The 5,408-nt window shown below is 50.3% G+C and overlaps 1 long non-coding RNA gene across 1 annotated transcript; it reads right to left on the minus strand.

Annotated features, from left to right (window-relative positions):
* Nucleotides 1–586: 586 nt before the first annotated feature.
* LOC124082777 (uncharacterized) lies at nucleotides 587–2,153 on the minus strand. Its single transcript, XR_006848470.2, has 2 exons — nucleotides 1,762–2,153; nucleotides 587–1,101 (listed from the first exon to the last, which is right to left on the minus strand). It is a non-coding gene; the product is annotated as an uncharacterized LOC124082777 (long non-coding RNA).
* Between the last annotated feature and the right edge of the window lie 3,255 nt (nucleotides 2,154–5,408).

Consider the following 5,408-nt stretch of genomic DNA (forward strand, 5'->3'; position numbering starts at 1 on the left):
GCTTCCCTCCAGAAACTGGGACCTGCAGCTCCCGTGGCACGGCTCTGGGGAGGGGGTCACTGCCCAGCGCGTCACAGGCTGCGGGCTCACTGCCAGTTGCTGCCCATGTTGTCCATCGCGTCTGCTTGATGGGCTCCTCTACTGGGGTTGGAGGTGGTGGCTGGGCCGCTGCTGGGGACCTCAGCACAGTGCCAGGGGAGTCCCAGCTCACACTGACCTGGGCCCTCAGTCACAGCAGGACCCTGGGCCTCTCTCATGGCCCGTTCTGGTGCTTTAAAAATTATGTGGGCTGTTTTCTGGCATCGAGTGGGGCCTGGCGCTCTGTGCATTAGAGCAGGACTGGGGGTGAAGGGGAGGGTGAGCCGGGCCAATAGCAGGCCAGCGCCAACGCAGAGGAGGCCGCGCCCGGCCCAGGGAGATGCAGGTGTGGGAACTTGGGGTACGGCCCAGGTCCATGTGCCACCAGGGCCCTGAGGGCCCATGAAATGTTTTAATTTTAATTTCTTCTATAATCAGAAGGAAAAATGAGTAAACAATAGTGAATTTATAATGAGTTCAGCCTAGGTTATATTGGTCTGTAATCCAATGCAGTCATAAAATATGATTTTTAATATTTATGGAGGAAGGGCCTGGGAAGGCAGAGGTGCCCTGGCCCATGAAGGTCAGCTCTGATCCTGGCTAGTTCAGACTGTCCCAGGGCCAAGGGTCCAATGTCTGGCCCCAAGAGTTCTTGGGTTCCCTGTGAATCGGGCTTCTCCAGAGGCTAGAGGGATATCCGTGCCTGCTGTGGAGAGAAGCCAGGGCCTGGTCCCCTGTGTGTGTGTGTGTGTGTGTGTGTGTCCTCATGTGCACACATGCGTGTTTCACAATGGATTCCCAGACATCTGAGTGTGCAAGTTCCAATTCAAGAGGCACACATGTGCAAGGCCGGGTCAGGGCAGTGTGTGAGGGTCGGATTGTGGGGCGCTATTGCCCCCTAAGAAAGAGCAGGCTTCCAGGCGGTCCATAGCCTCTGCACCCACGCGCTCGTCCAGCAGCATCCAGGGAAACTCAACAAGCTGCAAACAGCTACATCTGTGATCTCATGTGTTCCAGCAACTGCTTTAGAAGGTAACAATAAAGAGGTGAGAGTCACTTAATAACAAAATTCATTTACTCTAAAAAACACACGTCTGTATATCCCAAATAACTAGTCGATGAGCTAATGAGCTAGCCAACACTTTTCACACTCAGTCCTGAAAACCCTAAGCATATTCTACATAAGTGTCCCGCTTCTCATTCTCCACATGTCAAGGGCTCAGATGCCACACATGACTGCTTCAGACACTTCAGGGTTAGCAGGGTCCTGTGTCCCCATGTCCTTCCTCCCAGAGTGGTGAAGACTGGTTTTATGCTTTTTTTTTTTTTTGCTAGCGTCCGTCTTGGTCAGGAAAGGACTCTTCTACTGGTTCACCAAGCCCCCCGCGTCCTTGGGAGCCAAAAGCATGGGTGTTGGGCTGTAAGCTTCCAGAGCAAGGGGGAACTGGTGGAAAGGGCTCTTCAACTGTGCTCCCAGACGCCAGCGGACGATACAAAGGGCTGGCTTCAGGCTCACAATAGTGGGGTGGTTAGTCACAGTGCCAGGGCAGCGGGCAGGGAGACAGAGCCCCTGTGTCTGTGCCTGTTGGGCCGGGCCCTGCAGCCCCCGTGCCCCTGCCTGTGGCTTTTGTTTGCAGCACCCACCCCGCTCCCCACGTTAACCCCCTGCTGCCCACCGCCTACCTGGCAGCCAGGCTGGTGACCTCCTTGCCGGGCTCTGGTTTCCAGCAGCCATCCTGGCCAGAGGTACGCTGCTGCCTTAAACTGGGTCAGGCCTCCGTGGTTTCACTGGCCGCTCTTGGGAAACAGGCTTCAGCAGGCTCCGTCCTGATCCCCGTGGCTGGCCAGCGTCCCTGTGGCTGTGGCCGAGGGGGGATTTCGTATTACTTAGAGAACCGAGTGTGCCAGGCTCCCTACTTTCAGCTCTCACCAGCATTTGAAAGTACGCAACGTCCAAAGACCACGTTTCTAGAAGCACCGAGCAGGGACACTGGGAAACTAAGGAGTGGCCCTGAAGCGGTTGGTGACTGTGTGTCTTCAAGTGAGCAGGCTGATATAAATATTTTAATCCTGTGTGTAGATAGATAGATAAGATAAAACACATTAGTGATGACCCCGCCCTGTCTGGAGAGTCCTTGAAAGCGGCCTTTGCTGTATCCGCCTCAGCGTTTGCTATTTAGTAGTTACCATTAAATTCCTCCTTCCACGTTGCTGTCCCAGAGCCTCAGAGGCTGAAGTAGCGTTTCGTTGTGATTTGACAGTTAAATTATTGACACTCGCGGAAGGTAATTTCCCCCCAAAAGGTATAAAACACAGCTAACAGTTTCTCTCTCTTTTTAATTTAAAAATCATCTCTGCGAAGATTCTGCACGTTGGTTTTTCTTTGCTGAATTAACGTGGCATGTGTTTTTGTTTTAGAAAGCAGAGATGTTTTCTAGTGCCCAGTGTGAGGAGGGGAAGTACAATCAGGGGTCTTTTGAAAATGTGCCCATCTACCTACAGCTTAAAAATTCCAAGTGCCCGACGTTTCTCTTGGAAGAAATAAATGTGTCCAATTTAGTCATCTTACCTGTTGATTGTATTTTGTGATTATTTATTTTATAATTGGATCCGCGTCTAGCACCGAAACTGCCTTTGGCGCGGGGAAAGCCTTGTCTGTCCGGTACATGGGACCCTGGAGCCTGGCCTTTACATGCTGGGGCTCTGGTGTGGGGCAGTGGGCTCCTGGGACAGGAGGGGTCTGCGTGCAGCAACTTGGCCCACTCTGCCTTCAGAGAGCAGGGATGGGAGACGTGTGCTCGGCGCACATCGTTTTGTTCTGATTTATTCTAAGCAGCTAAGATGGTTTTAGCACAGAGTGGTGTATCTTACTAGCCTCTGAGAGCCTTGGGCTTTTCAAGCTGGAGTACATTTTTTTTTTAAACCCAAATTTAGAAATTGCCTTTTTGAGTAGAAAACAGCACGCTGATTTGCCTTTTAACCCAGTTTTTAAAGGAAGATACTTAATATCAAATACGTCAGTTTGGAGATTGGCCTCCCGGCTATTATCCAGGGGATAGCAATGGCCCTGTCTCAACAGACAGAGGAAAGAGGTGGCATCTCCCTGCAGCCGTGGGGTCCTGGGTGGACGCATCCCGGACAGGCACTGAGTCCTCATCCTGTGAACGATTTTTCCTTCCAAGGAGGAGTGTGGCATTCGGCTCTAATGTAATCGTGTGGAAAAGAGTCTCACCTGGCTGAGACACTGTCACTCTCAACCAGGCCACTTCCCAGCATGACCCACACGCTGGCTCAGGCACCTCAAATGATATAGAGACCCATGCAAATACCATTACCCAAAACAATGTTTGCTCCTGCAGTTCCCCTGGCCACAGGCATTGTGGGAAGTGCTTGGGGTTGATAGGAAGCCCACTGGGTCCCCTGGGAAAACAGCCTAAAAGTGCCTCTGGGGAACCCAAGCGCTCTTCACTCCTCCACACTGGGCCTACCCGGTTTAAAACGAGAACAGTGTCCAGCCCTGCTCACTGTCAAGGGCTGTTGCAGGGAACGTGGCCGCAGCAGCCAGGGCTGACATGGTAGAGCTGCCCAGTTTTGTTTTCTATTTGAAGGTGTCTTTGTGCAGGGGAAAAGGGCTAGAGACACGGGAACTGCCACTCTTCTGGCAATACAGATGATTGCTATTTATGTTAAATTCACAAATATTAACAGTTAATTTGATTCTTAAGTATGAATTATAACTATTTGACATATCATGGACATATCAGTAATATAGTCCTTTTCTAATTCTGCTCAGTGCAGAAAATTTGGAAAATATAGGAAATGCATACGAGGGGGAAACTGTTCATCCCCCCACGCAGAGACCGCTCTGGCCACATTTTCATGTTCCCTTCTCCCTGGTCCCTGCAGCTATCTATCAGGTGACACCGTTGAACTTCTCTGCTCGTTCTTGCTGGTTCCTCTGCCCTTTTGCTCAACAGAAGGCTGCCTCTTCCAGGTGCCAGCTCAGGCCCTGGGGGGTCAGGGACAAGGCCTCAGGATCCCTGGCACCAGCCTCCTGCCCCTGCAGTTTTGGAAGTCTAGCTGGGACAGGCCAGAACTACTACCAGCACAGACCCATGGCAGAGCCAAGGCTGAGAGCAGGATCCAGGCATGGATGGGCGCTGTGAGGGAGACTCCGAGATGAACAAGCGAGGTCTTCCCGGGGCAGGAGACGGAAGGACAGGCAGGCCAGCCAGCCAGAAGACACAGGAAGCCTGCAGCACGGGGAGGTGGCAGAAGGCAGCACTGAAGCTCAGTTCCCCAGTGAGGAAGGACACTTGGTCTAGATCCTGCAGACCACTTCTTAGACGGGCAATGTCTGGTCAGTACTGTTGAGATGATGCTTCCAACGTGCCAGCTTGGGCCTGACGGAGACCTGCTGAGCAGTGGGCTTAGTGCAAGCACTTTGGGAGGCAGGAATGTGCTAGAACTTAAGTGTAAGGGCACAATCCCCAAATGCCTTCTCACCGCCAGGCATGTGCCCCAGCTGGGCCCACAGGTTGGTCAGGTGAAGGTTGAAGGTTTCATAGAACCAGGCCCCTGGAGATGAGACCAGCAGATTTCCTTCCTCATTGCTTTCTGGAGTCACTGTGAGGCGAAGGGAATTCCAGAATCGACAAGTTCCTTGCTGGTAGGATAAACGAAATCTGCAGGGTCAGCCTCACCCCCTTAGAATGTCTGGGCAGCAGCCTCCAAATTTTAACAACAGATCATTCGAAATTCATTAGTAAGCCATGTTACAGACAAATTTCCAGGCAGGCTCACGATTTGCAGTGTTAGTTATAGGACAGAAATACTAGCAAGAGGGCTGGGGTTGTAGCTCAGTGGTAGAGCGCTTGCCTAGCGTGTGTGAGGCACTGGGTTCGATTCTCAGCACCGCACTGCATGTAAACAAATAAATAAAGTACATTAATAACTAATGAAAATATTAAAAAAAAGAAATACTAGCAAGAAATAAAATATGAAATAGTAGGGGACAGGGCAATAAATTACCTTGGAACGAAGTAATGACACATTGTGTCACCCTTAAAATGGTGTTGACAAAGAATTTGTAAAGTCACAGTAAGTAAGGAATACAACATTTCCTTAAGAGTGAGTCTGTATATAAACCTTGTCATTGTATGCCTGAGCGCTAGTTGAAAAGGAGACTACACAGACATTATTTTTTGGATGAATAATATCACAGAGGTGAATAAATTCACAGAGATGAATTTTCTTTTTTTCTGTGTATTTTATACTTAATCCATATTTTCTACTTACTTCTTAAATTATCTGTATCTAAAATATCTCTT

Source organism: Marmota monax, unplaced genomic scaffold (assembly GCF_021218885.2).
Source record: "Marmota monax isolate L192 unplaced genomic scaffold, Marmota_monax_Labrador192_F-V1.1 WCK01_AAM20220418_F8-fsc00051, whole genome shotgun sequence".
NCBI lineage: Eukaryota > Metazoa > Chordata > Mammalia > Rodentia > Sciuridae > Marmota > Marmota monax.